Source organism: Lithobates pipiens, unplaced genomic scaffold (assembly GCF_037356315.1).
Source record: "Lithobates pipiens isolate NorthernLeopardFrog02 unplaced genomic scaffold, aLitPip1_a1.2 Scaffold_18, whole genome shotgun sequence".
NCBI lineage: Eukaryota > Metazoa > Chordata > Amphibia > Anura > Ranidae > Lithobates > Lithobates pipiens.
In genome coordinates, this window is record NW_027507758.1 from 547,713,442 (window position 1) to 547,735,763 (window position 22,322).

Below are 22,322 nucleotides of genomic sequence, written 5' to 3' on the forward strand. Positions count from 1 at the left end.
GTATGCAAGACAAGTTTGGGCCAAAATCCGTCAGAAAAAATCCAACGAATTTCCGACTGTGTGTATGGGGAATTACAGGTGGTGGCTGTGCTACATTTATTTTTTCAGGTTTTCTTTCTTTTATTTTCACTTGGTCATCCTGTCAGTAAGTCTGTTGTTTTTCAACAGAACAAGCTGTCCTGCAGTTGTAGCAGAGGAATGGGATAAACCATTTACCACTGACAGAGGTGCTTACAATGAACAGCTTCTAAAAGTAAGCTATAGAGGGCCTTCATGGTATATTTATCTCAGTAAATAGGAATACATATTGAAGGTGTAAATGGCACTGAGAATCTGAGTGATGTGTACAATACTAGACTATTTATTCTAGTAGATTAGCACTGCATATGTATATCTGTACCATGAGGCATCTATTGAAAACAGAGATGACCTAATGTTAGCTTTATAAAATCTTTCAAGAGAGAAATGCAGTCTATGAATAGTTTATATATATATATGTTTATATATTTGTGTTAATGCTGCAAAATTAACTATGCTTCAGAGATGTTACCAACTATCCCATCCCACGTTCTCTTTGCTTGTAATTCTGTAATTGCTCAAAATAATTGATATGGGGTCATATAAGGTAGACGTCAACGCTTTAAGGGCTAGTTTACACTTGCTTCAAAACAAGGCTTCGGACACACTTTGTTAAAGCTCTCTGAATGCCAGTCAAAGCCCCTGTCACTAAATAAAATGGTTAGCTTACAGTGCTGTTTACACCTTGCTTTTGCTTGGTGCTTCAATGAGGCTACGATGGGGCTTCAATGAGGTTTTTGGTGGAGCTTCGATGGGGCTTCAGTGGGGCTTTGGTGAGGCTTTGGTGAGCTTCGATGAGGCTTTGGTGGAGCTTTGATGAGGCTTCAGTGAGGCCTTGGTGGAGCTTCGATGAGGCTTTGGTGGAGCTTCGATGGGGCTTTGGTGGGGCTTCAGTGGGGCATCAAGCGAGCTTTGCCATAGACTTCTATGGAGGCTTTGAAGACACTTTGAAGCACCACTGAAGCTTCATGTGGTATAATTTTTGAAGGGAAGCCGAAGCAAAGCAAAAGCAGGTGTAAACAGGACTGTAAGCAAACCATTTTATTTAATGGCATGGGCCTTGACTTCAGAGAGCTTTAACAAAACGTGTCTGAAACCTTGTTTTGAAGCATGAAGTGTGAACTAGCCCTTAGGGCTCATTTACACTTGCTCGGCTTTAACATACATTAACAGCTAGTTTACACTTGCTTCAAAATATGGCTTCAGACAGGCTTTGTTAAATCTCTCTGAACGCTGTTTACACCTGCTTTTGATTTGCTTTGCTTTGCTTCAGCTTTGCTTCAAAAATGATAACCCATATAGCTGTAGCGGTTCTTCAAAGCATCTTTCTTATTGTACATCATGGGACACAGAGCCATAGTAGTTACTATGTGGGTTATAGGCCACCTTCAGGTAATGGACACTGGCATGCCCTAAGACAAGATGTGCACTCCCTATATAACCCCTCCCACTACTGGGAGTACCTCAGTTTTTTTGCCAGTGTCTAAGGTGTTGGTCACGAGCTGGGGCTAGCCATGCAGCCAGATCCATTCAAAGTGTCTTTTAGGCCAAATTGAATGTTACCCGGGCCTCGTGTCCAAAGAAATAAGGTTTTGCCTGTAAACGCTTGTCTTTTTAGAGAGCTGGACCCCGGTATCCAGTACTTTTGGTATTAAGGCCATAAAGTTTTACTGGCAGGGTGACTTTTACAGGTTCAGGATTGTGGGTTCCCCGAGGTTCCCCAGTTCCTGAAGGTTTGTTTACAGAACCCAGAAAACCATGTGGCGGGAAAGGTAAGTGGAGATTTCTAAGGAATATTTGGATTTTCTCATGAATCTCTGTTTTAAATTAGTTAGTTAGTTTAGTAAATGTTGTCATGCTTATGTGTCACCACTGGGGGCACATAAGCGTAAGAGTACATACCTTCTCATGCATGCCTAGAGGCAATTCAGTTCGCATTGTGCGCTATACAAGTATTTCATTCATTCATTCATTCATCCTCAAAGAGCTCATGCTGTGTCCGGAATAGCATGCTTCCTTTCCTCCAGCCAGCAGCAGACCTCCGGTAAGTCTGGGGGGGGGGGGGGGGTTTCCTCCTCACCAGACACCCTCCATCTGTGCTGTTTTCTCCCCCTCTTCACTCCATAGAAGTCTATGGCAAAGCTCTCTTGAAGCCCAACTGAAGCCCCACAAAGCCTCATCGCAGCCCTACAAAGCCTCACGAATCCCCACCAAAGCTGCACCAAAGGCTCATCAAGGCCCTATCAGAGCTCCACCAAAGCCCCATTGAAGCCCATCAAAGCGTCAAGCAAAAGCAGGTGTAAACATAACTGTTTAGAATGAACATTCGTGACACAGCAAATGATCAAATCTCGAAATGCAGTGCACATTCTCTTCTTCTTTAACCACTTCCCGCCCGGCCTATAGCAAAATGATGGTCGGGGTGGTGGTTCAGTTATCCTGACTGGGCGTCGTATGACATCCAGCAGGATAACAGCTCGCCCTGGGGGCGCGCATCGCGGAGAACGGTGGTGCGGTGTGTCAGTCTGACACACCGCACCACCGTTCACGTTCACGGTAAATAGCCTCAGACGGAGGCTCTTTACCATGTGATGAGCCATGTCCAATCACGGCTGATCATGATAGACGCGAGTAGAGGAGAGCTGATCGGTGGCTCTCCTGACAGGAGGGTCTGCACTGATTATTTATCAGCGCAGCCCCCACACGGATGCCCACACTGGACCACCAGGGAAGCCACCAGGACCACAAGGGAAGCCCCCAGCATGTGGATGGCCATGTATGTACCCCATTGCCATCCACATATAGAAAAATATGTCCAATACATGCCAATCAGTGCCAACAAATGGGCACTGACTGGCAACATTATGGATCAATACAGACAAGTAATGACAAGCAATGCCACCCATCAGTGTCCATCAATGCCACCATCAGTGCCCATCCATGCCCATCAGTGCCCATCTGTGCCACCTATCAGTGCCACCCATAAGTACCCATCAGCGCCACCCATAAGTACCCATCAGTGCCGCATATGAGTGCCCATCAGTGTCGCCTATGAGTGCCCATCAGTGCCACATAACAGTGCTACCTATCAGTGCACATCAGTTCCATCTATCAGTGCCCATCAGTACCACCTCATTGGTGCCACCTCATCGGTTCCCTTTGATGCCTCCTTATCAGTGCCCGTCAATGCAGCCATATCAGTGACCATCATTGAAGAAGAAAACTTACTTATTTACAAAGAAAATAACAGAAAAAAAGAAAAAAACGTTTTTTCCCCTAAATTTTAGGTCTTTTTTTATTTGTTGCACAAAAAATAAAAATCACAAAGTAAGCTCTATTTGTGGGAACAAAATGATAAAAAATGTGTTTGGGTACAGTGTAGCATGACCGCGCAATTGCATTCAAATTGCGACAGCGCTGCCTGTGCAGGAAGGTGTATAAGTGCCCTGTATTGAAGTGGTTAATGGGATAATAATGAAGCTGCTTTGCTGTTGATACTGATGGAGTTATTGCAAACACATTTTCAAAGGCTTTTTTTTCTAGTGAGATCAAGAATAATATTATTATGCTTGTTGTTGTTTTTGTTTTTTTTGGTGCAAGTTACCACAACACCATTATCCCGTAGTTTTTAAGATCAAAGATACAACTATGTTGGTGTCCCTTGTTAATTTTACATTGTATTTTTTAAAATGTAACTGCCTACTCCCAAACTATCATTTGAAGTAAAACACATAGCCAAGTATTATTCTACACAATTTTTTATTGTGCATTAAAAAAAAGAAAACAAATAGAATTAGACATGCTATGCACCAATAGAACTTAACCAAAAAGTGCATTCTATGCATCTAAAAATATAGAAAATATACCAAATCAAATCACTATTATTCAACCAAAAAATAAAATACAAGCCTCATGTATGTGTCCTGCTTCTTAATATAGGGGGTCAACAATGCCAAGAGTTGGTGAAAGCAGGGGTCCGTTATCCAGAGATAATTCCGAAAATCATCCAGATTATTCTCCTGGAGCTCCCGCAACAAAGGCATATGACAAAATTGGTCACAATTAATAAAGAAACCAATTTTTGGTCCAAGAAATCCTCCTCCTGTTCCTGGACTGGACTTGGGTCAAAGCAATAACTCCAAGGCCAATAATAAATAACACATTATCTCCTCCGATTCCGCAACATGGTTGGTTGATGAACGGCAATTCAGAAATTAACAGAAAAGTGCAAAATGAGTCAACACTCACCGAACTTCTACTAACACGAAATTAGCAGAAGAAGCCCAAAGGGTGGCACTAAAGAGCTGAAAAAACACGTAGTACGTCACTATGTTCCTGTTTGTTTTGGCCAACAAATCCTTGCTGTTTGTATGCAAGACAAGTTCCTGGCCAACGCCCTTCGGACAAAAGTTCAAGGTTTTGTCTGTGCAAAATCCGATCGTGTGTACGAGGCTTAAGGATGAGCTTGGGTGTGTTATTTGGATATATATCTTATCTTTTGTGGCCACCAATGAATCCCCAAGTGCCGCTCAAGGATGAGCTTGGGCGTGTTATTTGGATATACCGTATTTATCGCACAGATGTATAACAGGCTCCCTTTAAGAGGGGCGTTTCAGGAAAAAAAATAATGTTAAATAAAGAACTGTGAAGCAAAATAAGGATCAGTGTCCATCAATGCAGCCTTATCAGTGCTCATCTGCAGCCTCACCATTGCCATGAATGCAGCCTCTGAATGCAGCCTCCCCATTGCCCTCAGTGCAGCCTCGGAGGGGACAGGGAGGGGGCAGGACAAGCGCCTACAGATTACATACAAGAGAATCTCCTGTTTACTCAGTGGTCTCTTTAATACAAAGTCCCGCCTTCTATGATAGAATAGTCATCCAATGCCAGCCCAGGAGTATGTAATCTGTTGGCACTCATCCCACCGCCTCCCTGTCTGGTCCGAGGAATGATAAATACCTTATATATCCTTTTGGGTCCTCCACAACAATTCGTTGGGGGCTTCAAAAGATATACTTTTCCAAATTACCAGTGGGGCCGTATGAAACTGGAACATGGACCGCGATTGGCCAGCTGGCTGGACCTTGGACATGCCTGCCTTAAGTAGACCAAACCCTAGCTTAAGGGGTGTATGTATAAAAAAAGATATTTGTCCTGTCAAAATATGTATGCACATTCATATGGTGCCGATGTGTCAAAATTGAATGTTAAAAGGCTATTTTCTCTCCAGGTCGAATGTTGGGCCTGTTTAGACAGTAGTAAACATCCCCAGAAGAGGAAAGAACTGTGCCATGCGTGGAAGGAGGGCTATGCTAGGGGATTCACTCTTCCTGGGAATAGTAAAAAAAAAAAAAAGATTACATTTACAGTGGCTGTAAACCCTTACATATACCAAGTGAGGTGACCGACCTTAGGTGATACACAGAGATATATATATATATATATATATATATATAATTTTTTATTTATTTATTTATTTTTTTACACATTTTACATTAAAAAAGCGCAAAATTAAAAAACTAAATCAATTTACTTCATTCGTAAATTACTTTTCAATGCTTTGTATCATTGCTGACAGCTGAAGCGTAGGTATTGGTAATTGGTATCGGCGAGTACTAAAAAAAAAAAGTATTGGTACTCGTTGTAAAAAAAAAAAAAAATGGTATCAGTGCATCCCTATTTAAGACCCTGAAAGTCTCATTAAATTGAACCTGTCACCACAAAAATCATCACATAGGGGACTTGTTTTATACCCAAGCACATAACCCCCCCCAAAAAAAAAACACCCCAACATATCCATACGTACAAACGCACATGGCAGGGCGCCTATGCCTGAAAACATCAATTTCAATACACGTTACATATCACCGCACACGCCAAAATGAGAGCAATAATTCCAGCATCAGTACTCCTTTGTAACACTAAACTGATGACTCATAGGGGTCTTCAAAGCTTTGCCTATGGAAAATATAGGACACTGAAATGTTTAAGGTTTGACATGTTGAGTATCTATTTACTCAGTGCAACTTTGGCTTATATTATACCAAAAAAATTGGGTAATTTATTGTGTTTTTCGTGCCCCCTAAAATTAACTTTTAATGTGTTTTTTTACTGAAATGTTTTGATTCCTAGACCTTTGCGATAATATTGAGTAGCATATAAAATTGGAACTACCACTAATCTCAATACATCTTATTTACCCACTTTTCAGTTTAACCACGATTTAGTTATGTAACTTGTTTATCCTACTAAGCTGGACGAGGGCTTAAGCCCCTCCAAAGTTGACCATTTCCCAACGGCTCACTGACTTTGGCTACTCTAATGTTTTCATTTCATGATTCGTCCACATTTTGACCATTGTTTTTCAATGCTTTGATGAAGTCTTCTTAGCGGAAACGCGTCAGGGTATAGCCTGTACCCATGTAACCAATAAAGGATTTTTATTCAAGCGCATCAGAGTTGCCAGCCCTTTTTGATTCAAGTATTGTTTTCAATGTGTATTGCTTTATTCCTCTTAATAAAATGTTTGAACAGAAAAAAAAAATTGGAACTACCACTATTTTATTCACTAGGGTGTCTGCTTTCAGAAAAGATATAATGTTTGGGGGTTTTATGTAATCTACAAATGATTTTTTATACATGTGCAAAAATGGCTCTGGCTGTGAAATGATTAAAGGATAAGTTCACCTTCGGGAACATGTTACATGTTCCACCTATAAGATTTGTTAGTTAAAAAAAAAACTGGCTCCTAACTTTTTTTAGCTAGCTCCTTGAATCAAAGCAACTTTGTTGAGCCCTGGCCGATCGATGCCCCTGGAAGCTGGAAATCACTGAAGCAGACACGGCTACTCCAGTGATCTCCATTACCTTCCAAGTCCTATGCCAGGTGGCTGCCCTGGTGCAAGAGGTCTGCTGCTCACCATGGGCACCATTCAGAGAAGGCTTTGCGTTTGTGATGTCATTGCCCTGCCACCATGCAGGATGTGTATTAGCAAATATGGCTGCACCTCCTATGCATTTTTACAAACTATATCCTGAATTGATGTTTTTTGTGTTTAAATATTTAATATTAGAGAGTCAAAAAACGTATAACATAACAAAGCTTTATAAATGTGCATAGATTAACAAGGTAAAGTTATCTATTGGTATATACTGACTATCTTTATAACAAATAATGCTTCCTAAGATAAGTAATGTTATGTTGATGTTCATATCTAAAAAATTGTAAGATAGAGATAGTAATATAACCTCAATAATCTAGTATAGATATATACATAGAAAGAGTTAAAGCATTAGTTTGAAGTGATATCAGTAATGGGATGTTAACGCAGAATTATACGGGTTGGCTGATGAATACATCATTTATAACCAGTGCCAAGATCCGACTCTATGGCTTGGCAGTACCTGGTAAGAAGAATGTATAGACATCAATCATCCCAAGTGTTCTTATTTATAATAGAACGAGTGGTACATGGATTTGGGGGAATCGAAGTTTATAAACTCTTCACACGCATTGATATTATTGTTTGCAATAATCTGACCTCATTCTCATATATCTCTACTGTAAAAAAGTCTATAATTTCTCAGAGAAGGGTTAATACTGCGGCAGTTAGTAGCAGTGTTTTTGCTGAATAAAGCATATAGCATTAAGAGGCATTTTAAATACTGCGTATAGTAATTACATACAATAATGGCAGTTTGATGTGTGCTTGGCAGTGGCTGCGTTGCCACAATAAACCTGTAGTAGTTTGTTATAATTTACTGCACATTAATTGCTGCTGTGTGATCCACACACTATAAGCTTTATGTTCAATCTGCTAATTACTCTATGAATGATTCCCGAAAGAGGCGTGATCAGCTGCTGACTGTCCCAAATTTCCAGGGTTTCTCTGGGAGTTTAGGTGTACTTTGCAGAATGTAACACCACCACCGCAGACAAGTTGCAGGCCTACAGTGTCCGTTTTTTCAAATTCTTTTTCATTAGAAATTTTCAAGTTACATAAAAAGATAATAAAAAAAAAAAAAAAACCTGCCAGTTAGCAGTCTAGACATACATCAAAAAAAAAAAAAAAAAGTCTGTGACCAGTAAAGTACTATCGCCACCAATAGCATTACAATTAATGAAGGATATGTTCTCGTGCCACATCCTCACCGCCCCAGCAACAGCGGACTCAAACAAAAAGAAGACAGCTCATACAAAGTTGTTCCACTGATTGTAACAGCATCAGAACTGCTGATAGTAGGCCCTGAGGTCAATACAGTACACAGGATCACTATGAATGGCAATAAGAGTTGAATAATGCATCCTTTATAACCCATGGATAGCAAGTAACCTCAGTCCGAAGTGGTGGACGTGGAGGAGAGCCACCCCAGACTTAGTCAACTTTATGAAATCCACCTCTACTGTAAAATATGGCCTTGTAGAAGGGAATTGTCTTGTTCACCAGCAACTTTCAAGCTGCTAGGTCCTATCGATTGTGTGTACATGTGTGAAATAGAGCTGCATACATCAATTATGTAAAAGGGAGGGGGGAGGAATCAGAGGAAAGGAAGTCATACTTATGGGCGATGATCTGCTTAAAGTACTGCCAAAGAAGGCTCTGTCCATCTCAAAAAAAGATATATAATTCATGTCGGAACACTGTTGATTTGACGAAGTAATTGTTAGTTAAATTATCACAGCACTGAACAGTGAAAAATGGCCTGGACAGAAAGGAGGTTTAACATGCTGGTATTGAGGAGTTACTTAAATCTCTTAGGCGGTGAGGTTCCTGTGCTCTAGTACCAAAACCATTATGGGTAGGGGGGTTTTCCTTTCCTTGAAAGATGATACAAAACACCCTAAGATGTATAAGCCCTTGTACACACGGTCGGAGAATCCGTCGGAATGTGTCCTATCGGACCGTGTTGTTGGATAATCCAACTGTGTGTGGTATGCATCGGACTGATTCCATCGGAATATCCGTCGGACCCAATTTTCCAACTTGTTGGAAATATTTTCCGACAAACTGGTCCGATCGGACATACTCCGATCATGTGTAGAGAATTTTGATCGGACCAAGTGCCACGCATGCTCAGATCAAATTCCTACATCAAAGCTATTGGCTACTAGCCTGAATGTAGTCCCATTGTAACGAAATTACGTCATCACGTTCTGAAAGATCGGATTTTCCGACAACTTGGTCCGACCGTGTGTATGCAACAGTTTCGGACAAGATCAGACGGACAAAATTCGACGGATTTGGTTGTCGAAATCTCCGACCATGTGTACAGGGGCTAAGAACACCCAAAACTCCAAAGTGTGCCCACAACAGGGCTAGAAATGATGGCAGGGGGTTTTAATTACTAGATTCCCCAAGATAGATAAAGGCAATGTATAACCATCAGCCCTCACCGATAACATATTTTTTGGATAAAGTGACCCTTTAACTTCCCCGCAGCAAATTCTCATAATTTGCTAATTGTATATCTATATAGGTTATCATATTTCCAGAACAGCTGGAAGTATTGTAAATTCAAACCTCATTAATCTTTGTAGTGAAAAACCTGAGAAAAATTAGCTTCCAGTGTTTCTGCTTTTAATTGCCTATAAAAGTTACATACCGAACAGAGATGACAATTTTTCTGACAAGCAGCGTCAAAGGGGACAGAAGGACGTGCTGAATATAGCAGGGAAGGTTAGAAGGCATCTTCTTCCCACTCCGTGTGGTTAGAAAATTAATCATCCATGCCATCATTCCACTAATCACTTATTTCAAAATTCAAGTAGCCACCAGTTCAAAAGGGATCAAAAATGTGGTTTCAGCTCTTCAACCGAATCAGACTTAAGTTTAAAGCAGACATATCATCAGATGTTATATTAAATAACAACTCCTGCAAAAACTTTTATTTTGTTTTTGGCAGAACAGGGGTGAGTTAGAGTCTCTATTGGGTTTTTATTGGTGTTTGTTCCTCTTTGGACAGGAAGTAATAGAAAATTCCCCGCAATGGGGATACAGACAAAAACACATACACTGCATGGCCAAAAGTTTGGAAAGAGTTGATCATCACTCCTACTGCTTGTTGGACATCCCTTTCCAAAACCATGGACATTAATATGAAGTTGGCCACCCCCTTGATGTGCCGCTTGAGTTGGCTTTCCCTTGCCACAGCTATCAATCATCCAGAAAGGCATTCCACAAGAGGGTGTCTATGGGAATTTGTGCCCGTTCAGCCAAAAACTGATCACGGCTGTAATGAATTGTTGAGTCTTGGCAATATAGATAAAACTCATTGAAAACAGCAGCATGCCCCCCCCCCCCCCCCCCCCCCAGTCCATTACCAGGCCCTTTGGGTTTGGTATGAATATTAAGGGGAACCCCGAACCAAAATTAAAAAAACAAATTGCGTGGGGGTCCCCCCAAAATCCATACCAGGCCCTTCAGGTCTGGTATGTAATTTAATGGGAACCCTGCGCCAAAAGTTTTTAAACAACTGCGGTGCCTGTCTTTCAGCAAATATCTCCTAAACCGTGTAGGTTTAGGAGATATTTCTTGGACCTACAGGTAAGCCTTAATCTGGGCTTACCTGTAGGTCAAAGTTGGTTGTAAGGGTTTACAACCACTTTAATGGCTGAGTGTTGAGCTATTTAGAGGTGACAGCAAATTTACACTGTTATACACACTGTACACTCACTACTTTACATTGTAGCAAAGTGTCATTTCTTCAGTGTTGTCACATGAAAAGATATAATAAAATATTTACAAAAATTTGAGGGTGTGCTCACTTTTGTGAGATAGTGTACAGTATTTTTTTTTTTTCATGTTAACTAAATGCCTGTTTATTTATTACTTCTCGCAGAGATCACATCACTCCCCCTAACAAAGTCTCCATCTGCTTTCCCAGAAGGACGGTATCATATTTGTTCAGGCATCATCCATCTACTTCTTGGACTGAGATGCTGGTTCAGAGATGGCACTGTCATGTCAGTCCTGGTGCCTGAAATAGAAATAGTTGCTGTATATTGTGACAGTTTAGAAACCCTTTTATACGGGCTTACTGGTAACTCTGCCTTATAGAAGATCTGCTGTAAGACCTGATCTAAAGGCCTACATCTGGAGAGAGAATCAGTAAGACACAGTCACTGTGCAAACCTACTAAATAGGAAAGCAGAGCCAGCTTATTAATGTGCATATATGGCTGCCTCCATAAACATAGGGATTTAAAAACCCTACACAGCAATAGTATCAAAAGAATACACCCAGCATCCTGTACTTCTGAGCTCCCAGTTGGCTGGTCAGGGTTAGCAAGGTTGCATTAACATGTTTATGATCCTACTTTAAAGCTGTGTATTGTATAGCAGACAAAGTTTCATTTTTTCTCGCATTAAAGGCATTAATATGGACAGGTAAAAAAAAAGATGAGATAAATGTTTGTTTTGTTGCTTTGCATTTATCCTGTAATTTGATATGAATACCGTGTTTTAATTCTGCGTTACTCATCACACGCTTTCTGACAGCCCCGTTGCCTAAGAGGCCGACTTTTGGCGTCTTTTCTGCCTGCTTAAAATTCTGACATATCGCCAGCAGATTTTTTTTACGGGCGTCCATTTTAGACAGATTTGGAATGGCTTATAAAGTGCGTCCCTAATCAGTACTTTTACTACTGCAGTATGTTCATTAGTGCTAATTCCAATTGCAATAGCATTTTCTTTAGTTTAATGTGTTTTATATTCCTTCATTGTTACCTCAAGTCATTTAATTTTATTGCATACCAAATCTGATTTCAAAGGGAACTATCTAAAAGCGCTGTACAGTCCCATTTTCCAGGCAGGTAATGAAATTCTGACACATAAAGAAACACTGCAGTAAAAAAATAAACCGATTCCTAGCAGTTGTAATAAGCACAGCCTACCTTACCATATGGCTACTTTACCTTGATGTCTCAGATTTTCATTCTACCAGTATACAGGTATTAGAGGAGTCTACCGAGTTTAAAGGGAAGGTCAATTTGAGTTAATATTCCAGCTTTACCTTAAAGAGACACTGATACCTGCCTATTCATGTATATCCCCCAGCAAGCCTCCCCAAGTCCACCATGGATAAGCTTTGGTTGAGAATTGGTCGAGTCTAAAAATGCGTCATCTAGCTAGTAGACATGGAGCTCTTTTTCACAACTATGAGCACGCTTCCATTTGACTTCATTAGGCATGTCCTTTGCATCAAGACCCTCTGTAGTACTGACCCATTTCCCTCCTCAACCTAGACATCAAATTATTGGCCAAAATCCTAGCTACTAGACTCAACCACACCATTGACTCCTTAATAAATAGAGGCCAAGTAGGCTTCATCCCGACTCGACAGGCAGGGGACAACATCCGCCGCGCAAATTCTCTTGACACATTTTGCACGCAAACACAATATTCCCCTATGCCTCTTGTCTTTGGACATAAGAAAGGCATTTGATATGGTCCCCTGGCCCTACCAACAATTTATACTTAAATGATGGGGTTTTGGCTCCCGTTTCCTTTCCTAGTTATCAGCTCTGTATGCTGACCCCACAGCCTTATGAGACCTTATGAGACCTTTCAGATCAAAAAAGGTACATGGCAGGGTTGTTCACTCTCACCACTCCTTTTTCGCCCTAGTTATCGAACCCCTAGCCCAGTTAATTTGTGATAACCCTTATATTAAAGGACTGGAAGTCGGTGGCCATCACCATAAGTTGTGTCTGTTTGCAGACGATGTCCTACTCTTTATGTCATCTCCACTGACCTCCGCACCCAACTTACTTAAACTTCTGACAGACTTTGGCCATATCTCTGGCCTACAAGTGAACCTGACAAAATCCAAAGCCATGAACATCTCCATCCCTACTGATGTCCTGACACATTTACAAACCTCCCTCCCCTTACCCTGGTCTATCCGTGACATCACATACCTAGGAATTAAGCTTACAGCTAACCCATCAGACCTTTACTCTGCCAACTATCCCCTGATGCTTTCTCACCTCACCAGCCTCCTCACCAAATGGTCTCACCTCCCACTCGCCTGGATGGGTAGAATTACCACAGTCAAAATGATGATCCTCCCTAAAATATTATATCTCTTCCGAGTTCTACCCATCCTGGTCCCAGGCTACTGTCTCTGCATATTACAAAGACAAACATCTTCCTATATCTGGCACACCATTAGACCCCGTATTCCACATTCTACCCTCTACGGAAGATCGGGGGGGCCTAGGCCTTCCACACTTCACAAAGTACTACTATGCTGCTCAGCTAGCCCAACTGCCAAAGTACCAGTCCACCACTGAAATACCCCTTTGGATGGCCCTGGGATCCATCGAATGTGACCCCCTCTGCAAACTTCCTTTGGCTACACCCATCCAATCGTTGCACAATACATAACCCAGTCATGCACGACTCACTTTCTCTCTGGGACCATCTTAAATCAAAGCACTCGCTTCAATCTCCTCATAACCCCATGCTCTCCTTCCTACGCAACCCTTCCTTCTACCCGGCCTGGACTTCACCACCCTCCTTTCACAAATGGTCCTCCACTAACCTCATCCAAGCACATCAATTTATAACCTCTAATGGCATGAAGCCCTTTCCGACCCTCAGGGAATCTTACGACATCCCGACCTCTGAAATCTTCCGATACCTCCAAATAAAGCACTTCCTCACATCCTTAATTCCCAGAGATTCCTTTTCCCTCTCCTTGTCCATCTTTGAACACACCTGCAACAGCGACCCACACAGCAGAGGCATGATCTCAACCCTCTATGCCCACTTGTTTAACACAGGACCCTACACCTCTAAATGGGAAAAAAGATTTGTAAATCACATTAGATGCTGTGGACTGGCACCACAAATAGAAGGCCACAAAGTCCTCCTCCCAAAAAATTGTGGCCTTGGAAACCAGTTACAAAGTCCTGACCCATTGGTACTTGGTCCCAGCCAGGATAGCCAAATATGTTCCTCACTACCCCTCCACCTGCGTCCGGGTTGTTCCACGCAAGGAGACTCCCACCAATTGCTCAAACCCTTTGGTCCAACCTGTTTAATATACTTCCCACTCTCTTCAAAACAACTCTGCAACCTGACCCAACTATAGCACTTTTAAATCTCAAACCGCCAATCTATCCTAACACCAATTTATACTTCTCTTGCAGGTCACAACAGCAGCCAAACAAATCATTGCCAAATTTTGGAAAACTTCCAGCCTCTGTGTCTCCAAAAACAAGGTCACACAAGCGATGATCCACTCAGAAATAGAGGCAATCATATCTCATAAGGTAGCCAAATTCTAAGCCCTTTTGTCCCCTTGGGTGACGCACTTTCTCCCACCCAATTTTGATGAGTCCCTTTTAATCCCATAAGAGGCATCCTTACCAATGTATCTTTAGACCTGATACTAGCCAACAAAACCAGAGACCTCACACCTACCCTCACCCTCTCAGCTCTCCCCGCCCTGTCTCCATTCCAATCTTCTCTTTCTCCCCTCTTTACTCTATTCTCTCTTCTAAATATCCTACCTCCTCCTTGTAGGTAGTAATTTTACAACTTGTTTCTATAGTTTAACTTCTCGCCAGGTGAAGCTTTCTGCATTGTTAAACCTTCAGAGTATATTTCTCTTATTATACAGTTGCTTTATAGTTAACAACAGTATTCTCTGCACATTGGCTTATTGGTTCTCTGGGATTTCATCCCTGGACTGAACAACCTTCTCCTGGCTCGCTGGCGCTGGCTTTTCTAATGTTCCTGCTGCAAGTTTAGCCCATACTTGGACACTGGTTTGTCTTCACTCCACCGCACACATTTCTATGCACTTAGTCATCCTCACAAAACCTCTGACATCTCAGGTGGGATGAGTTGTCCTCCTCCCGTGACACAGCGAGTCCCCAATTGGGGTGTCTGGGGGTGCTAGACGATGACACCACCTTCTGCTTAACTCTCGGAATAGACTACATTGAGCCCACATGTGTCCTAAAATGGTTTTGCCAATCACACGCATTCATGCAAATCTGCTTATAATGATCCAATGTATGGCTAACACTGTTTCTCTTCTGTATTTTCGTTACTGAAACTTTAATAAAACATTTAACAAGAAAGACCCTCTGTAGTTTAGGAGAACTTTGCCTGATCGCTGGCTATGGCAGGACTAGTTACGAGTGCAAACAGTCCTGATAATAGGGTTTACATTTTATTTTGACCCACTTGGATGGCAAAAACGGTTACATCCAAATAATTTTTGTTGATTTTGGTTCAGCATTTATTTCAGTCTTACTCATGAACTTATAATTAAACTCAAAGTATTGGGAAGAAGTCCAATCCTTTGTAATTGGGTATTAGATTTCCTTAACAATAAGCAGCAGATGGTAACAATTGGCAAATGCAATATAAAATTTGGAAAACAAATTGCGAGCAGGCAGCTTTCTAACGAAGAGAAGACATGCTATGTCTCCTCTACAATAAAACAAATTTACCTGCCTGTTTATAATCATCTATTGAATGTACACTGAGCCATGCATGTGTAGCCAGTGTTTTAGGATGAATGACTTCCATACACATGCAGGACAACCCCCTTGGCCAATCAAGAAGGAGCTCGAGGAGCAGTGACAGCCCATCCATACAGGGCGCAGAGGCCCCTAATCTACATGCAGAGCACCAGATGCATGAATTCCAATGGGTTTTTTTCTTTTAGAAGCACATGATTAAAGCCTGAGGCTCTAATTGGCTTCAAAAATGTTGTTGTGTGACAACAGTGAATGGATATTCACCATTGTCTTCCTGATTTTCCTCCCGGCCAATCAGGAAGTGGGTCCTGAGACCCGTCACCCAATTGGCCAAGAGGAGAAGCGATCCTATTGGCTGCCTAGGAGGAGTAGGGAGGAGAAAACCACCAAAGCCAAGGAGGAGACGCATGGTGAAACCGCCACCCAGAGGAAGCGCTGCCAGTGACCTAGATGGGGTAAGTGCGGGGCTGGTGACCGACCGGGGGTTGGGGGGGTGCCTGTGACTGATTCAGCCGCCACTACCGGGAGAGGATGTCAGCAGCCAGCAAGGTATCCATCGGTCACATTGTTGAAACAGAGTATTCTGTGGACTTAAGTTCTGCTTTAAGGGCTTGTTCACACCGACCACATGCTAAAATATGTATGGGCTAGTGTCCACTTTGTACGGACAGCGCTACGTGTTGTTGCAACATAAGGAATTGTTTACTTTTTTCTTGTACTTTATTAAACTGCCACAAAATTACATTTTGTTCTGCGGTGTGGTGACATGTAGTGCATGCTCATTTTTGGACATAACGTACCACTGCATATGTTTAGTGTGAAAAGGGCACATCAGTTGCTTTCTATGTGGGCGTTGCACCTGTATTGATCAATGCCAAGAGTTTTTATACTTTTCAGTAGAAGGGCCACCTTATATATTTTAAAAACATTTGTGGGCCGAAAAAAGTTCCCCTTAGATCAGGGTCCCTGTTAGAGTCCTCTTTACATCTGAGTCCCTATCAGAGTCCTTTTTATATCTTACAAGTTTTCATTCCCCAGGGACTTTAAATGGAGCACATGACATCATAGTAGTAAAAATCAACACACATGATTACACATTTATTAGTCCAGTTATAAACAGATCTGAACGAAATACATATATAATACTGAAGAGCTGATGAGTAGCAGAAATACAATATCCACGTGGATATATTGCAATACATTCATTCATAGCCTAAATAGAACTGTGGCGTCCAAATGTATAACGCATAATTATAACAGAGCTGCATCTAAGAACTTAACACGTTTCATGGTAAAATGTCCACTTCTTCAGGAGTAAATGTAGGGTGCATGTAAAACAAACTAAATTGGAAATGGTGATGCTGAGGATAGGAAGCTGGGGGCATCTATCCTGGGAACTGCGGCAGTGTAACCCATGGGGACCAAAGGCATTGATAGAGGGAAGGTGGACTTCAAGAAATGTATAAGTCAACATAGTGTATTAAGGTCCAAGAGAATTATCACAATCCTATAACCTGCAGGTGAAATTCAGAGTGTGGCCACTCCCCATTACAGTTCCCCTTTAAGTCAGGGAAACCATCCAAGTCCCTTCTTACATCCAAGTTTCCACCTTATATCAGTGTCCCTATCAGAGTCATCCTTACATCAAAGTCACTCCTTACATCAGGGTCTCCACCAGACTCAATGTAACATCTAAGTCCCTCCTTACATTAGCATCTCCATCAGAGTTGCTCCTGATAGAGTCTGGGTGCGCATTGGTGGAGTTGAAGTGGAGAGCACAGGCAGCCTCTTTTGACCTTACTCCTCGATCTGTGTAAGAAGATATGTCACGAGCTGCGAGCTGGAAAAAGTCCTGTGGAGGGCTGAATGTAGCCCTCAGGTCGTAGTTTGGAGAGCCCCTGATCTATGCAGATCAAGGAAGCTCTGAAGATATGGTCTATACAAGCCCTTATGCACATTTCGGTGTCATTTCACTATGATCACCAACTAACAGTCCTTAAATAAACTTTGTTACTGTCATCTTGGTGTGATTGCAAAGAATTGATCACAGCTATACAGTGCACATGAATATATACTGTAGGTGTGCAGAATAACTTATATAATTACAATAGTAGATATATGTCCTCACGTAGAGACTAAAACCCTATTAGGATGCAGATAAGCGGACTGCGGAAATAAAACTGTCATCTTTTTCCGAAGGAGAAGGCGGTTGGATAACAGGACTGTCCCTGGAAGATGATACAGCATTAAAGATTCATTACATTGCATTTGATGAAAATTATTAGCAATAATAGAAAGTGAAGCTCTACTTCTTTAGGGGATAGCTAATCTGCCACACCGTTACTGAGGCTGTTGCTGCTACAGGAAGGCTTACATTTTTATGTTGTAATAAGGTGCTTTAATTTTATAGTAGGATTTATAAGAGTGATAATTCACAGAGAAACGATAGGAACACAGTCAGGAGTAGCTCGGATTACAGGCAGCCATTTTTTAGCATTGCCGTTCACAGTGTTTGAGGCTTGCAGGAGCTCAGGTAAGAAGTAACAATGCAATAATATATAGAGATTGGATCAGATGATACTTGCAGCACTTAAAGTGTATCTTAACACAAAAAAAAATGTGATGTATTGAAGTATATTATCTCTTAGATGTGGTGGCTGCATTAGCTTTATTTTTTTCTACTAGTGATCCCACTAGTAGGTCTGATGTTTTTCAACTTCCTTTAACATGTTACTAAACCCAGGACCCTGCATTCACGTTACCTGCACTCCCACAGTACACAGAACATGGACATGCAATTAATTTAGTAAATATAAACTGCCAAATACATTTTTCCCATCAGCAGTATATAGCAGTTTTGTGACTTCTATCAGTGTCCGTCCGAGCACTAGTTAAAGCTTGTAGGAGGAGTTTTCATTCTCCTCTGACTGTCCTTTTAGGCTGCAGGACCCCTGACCCTCTGTCTGGACAGTGATTGGCTCTGTGCTGATCACATGCACCCTCCCCGCCAAAAGAAACAACTTCTAGCAATACACACCAAATTGTGCCTTTAAGGAGGGGTGGGCTCATTCTAGGCTCACCTGCCCTCAGTCTATCCATTATAATGCATGCGCTTCTACTATGGAGGCTCTCAAAATGTAGGAGTTAGGACTACAGAAAATACTAGGGTGCCTTGATGAGTATTTGCAAATGTGTGCAAACTAAACCCCTCTTTTTAATGCATACTGTTAGGCAGGACAATTCAGTTGGTTAGCAGGCTGGTCGGTAAGTTGAGCTGGGAATTTCTTTGGTATTGTTTTGTATGCGTTGTCCTTCCACGTGCTCCTTGATGCAAAAGCCAGTTACAGATGAGGACAGTGGCCATTTGTTTGTACACATCAAACTGAGCATGTGCCCAGGCTCTGTTCTATCAGGAGAAGGATTGGGGACAGTTGAAGAAGGGGGTGATCAGAGAAGACAGAATAAACAGCCCTTTTAAACAATGCCCAGAATTAGGTTCCACAGTGAGTATAACAAGCATGCAGATGTTATTATGTAAATGTATACAAAACCTTTTTCCCAAAAGGGGAAAAAACAAAACAAAAAAAAACTTTAGCTGTAATCGCTTTATAAAGTGTTAGCTGGAGTTAATTTTAATGTGTAAGTCAGTTATTTAAAGTCCTTCTAAATCTGCCAGTGCATCTAACAACCCCCTCCCCTCCCCTTAGACTGACAATGCTGCTGACCAAGGGTGTCTCCATTGCTCCTCCATCATTGCATGTCTCTTCTGAAATAAAAAGCCTGCCTGTTTGCAGTCTTTTACTTTTTACTTTTTGGTTCTTCTTTAACCACTTGGTGTCCACTCTATAGCTGAAAGACGGCTACAGCGGAGGCTTAAAATGCAGGCATGGCCCCCGGGGGGCACACAGCTGGCACGTTTTGTGATCGCCGAGTCCTTGGGACTTGGCTGATCACTGTTTAAAGTAAAGGGCCAATCACAGTGGGCCCTTTACCAAGTGATCAGCTGTCAGCCAATGACAGCCAATCGTGGAAGTAAACAGAAGCCAGTTCTTCAAAAAAACCTTTCTTGATTCAAAAAAGATTCTTATTCTTGTTCACCACTAATTTGCAGTATGGCTCCAAAGCCTGATCTGCAAACATTTTGGCGGATAAAACATTTTACATGTGTATTTCCACTCTGGTTGGTGTTCTGCTTTAAAGCAATACAAATATTTTGTTTGTGAAATGGAATGTTCAATTGCCAAATTCCGTTACAAACAGCAGCCTTTCAAGTTAGTGAACATATGAAACCAGGAGCAATGGAGACATGGAAGAAGTGACCTAATTTCCAATCATGTCCCAGAGCTATTCTCTCAGCCTCTCCGAGCTGTTATATTGTACGTTCGGAGCTCTTGTATAATGCATATATTTACTCAGATTTGAGCCAAGGGACCGTGTAACAACGTTTTCCTGGTAGACCGTCATCTATGCGTCCTGCAGGAGCTCTGTGCGAGAGAACATCTGTGCACATGAGAACATGAAGAATAAGAACATACTATTACTAGTCTACGGCTCTTTGCATTGTTCCGATGTTAGTGTCTTGATTCCGTCCAAAGGCATCCTAAGCTGGACACTGCGACTAATTCACTTACCAAAACGTAGAGTCAGAAGTGGCCCTGGGGGACCCTAATTGCAGGATACACCCACTGAACTCAGATACAGTCTTCAATGATGACAACTTGAACATCTGGTATCAGTTTTAATATACAGGCTCTGTCACTTAGTTTAGTAACTGGATTACCCTAATTGTCATCTGGATTTTATTAATCAGACATTTGTAACACCATTACTTCATATTAGAAGTTCAATAAGTAGTAAAAATTGAACTTTCAGTAACGTTAGAGTATAAGTCTGAATGAATACATTCCAGACATGTTACAATGTACAACAGTACCATTTGCTGATTAGGAAGCCACCCTTTAACATCCTTCAAGAAAATGTGGTCACGTGACTACAACACTATCTACCTTCAGACTACCATCAATCCTTGCTAAGGGCACGTTTAAACAGGGCTACTGATAAGGCAGTATAGTCAGCCCTCCTTTACTGGGCCCAGACCCCATCAGTTCAAAAGGGAGGCCCTGCATCTCCTGAGCAGGTGGGCCGGCTGTACTGTATTACTGCGGCAGTATAGTCAGCCCTCCTGTACTGGGCCCAGACCCCATCAGTTCAAAAGGGGGGGCCTGCATCTGCCGAGCAGGAGGGCCAGCTGTACTGTATTACTGCAGACACTGATCCGCTTCTCCCTCCTCCTGCAGTGCTACCAGCTTCTCTTCCTCTCCCTCCCTCCAGATGTACATACGCCTCTACCATCTGCTGTCCAGGCCCCTCTCCCCCAGAGCGCTGCCGGCTTTCTTCCTCTCCCGCTGGTATCTGCTGTGGCCACACAGAGGGATGTTTCAGGATGGAGAGCAGGGGAAGGGGTCGGTAAATATGTAATTTATTGGCGCCTTCCCTTCTTGAATGAACACAGTGAGTGATTGGTGTCCATTTATCACTGACAATATGTTTACTATGATTGCTTGTGAATGAGCAGGAAGCTTCAGAGCACTTCCTATTCATTCATCTATGCAGCTGAGGCTGCCAAGAAAGGGACTTATAAATCTATGTTCTCAATCACTTTCTTTAACAGTAAAATTCCAGGCTAAAACTATCTAATAATAAAACTGTTTCCTCCCCCTTCCCAACACCTATACCAGTAATGGCAAACCCTGGCACCCCAGATGTTTTGGAACTACATTTCCCATGATGCTCATGCACTCTGCAGTGTAGCTGAGCATCATGGGAAATGTAGTTCCAAAACATCCAAGGTTCGCCATCACTGACCTATACTAACTACCCTGCAGAAGAAAGATGCTTATACTCATCTATTCTTAGGGTGTTCCTGTCCATGCATGTGATCTCCTCTGTGTCAGCCAGTGGCAGCTACAGGGAGGAGAAGAGAGTGGATGTGGAATGCCTGACTGGTGGCGTCACCCACAGGTTTGCTATGGGTCATGCAGTGGCAGCGCTCCCTCCTCTCCCCTGAAACTGCTGCTAGATGGTACAGGGGAGCCCAGTTACATGATCAGACCGGAGCGGCCTGGCCTGAAAAAAGGTAAGTATGTGCATCTTTGTTCTACAGCAGGGGTGGGCAATTCATCTTCCCAAGGGGCCACCGAGAAACTGGGACTGTTAAGGAAGGCCAAACTTAATTCTGCTTAATATTAGTTTTGGACCTGGGAAGGTCCATAAATACATTAAAATATAGAAAACAAACACATGGTGTTAGGAACAATAGGTACAATTGCTTGTGAAATAGGTCTCCTTCAGATGCGCACAGGGAATGGTAAAAATGGGCAGCCAAGCAACTGTTTGTCAAACTCGCCCATTGAGTTCAGTGAGCAGGCTGACCAGCTCAGAGAGGCATGCTGACAGTGGAGGCATCACAGGCCACTCAGGGGAAATCAAATGGCCTGGTGTGACCTTGGGGGCGCAATTTTCCCTGGTCTGTTCAACAGGGTAGTTAGTATACAGTAGGGGTTGGAAGGAGGATGGGAGTCATTTTAAGATTAGATAGTTCTAACCTAGAATTCTACTTTAAGACCCCTTTCACACTGAGGTGTTTTTTAAAGAGCGTTTGGGCAAAAAATATCGCACATAAAGCGCCTAAGCATCTGAAAAATGCCTTTCCTGCACTCCTCCACTGCGCCTGCCCATTTAAATGA

At 42.2% G+C, this 22,322-nt stretch overlaps 1 protein-coding gene across 3 annotated transcripts in view; it reads left to right on the top strand.

The window, feature by feature from the left end:
* KLHL29 (kelch like family member 29) overlaps positions 1 to 22,322 on the top strand; it is a 1,407,189-nt gene that overhangs the window by 404,586 nt on the left and 980,281 nt on the right. The gene's annotated exons all lie outside the window — the stretch shown is intronic.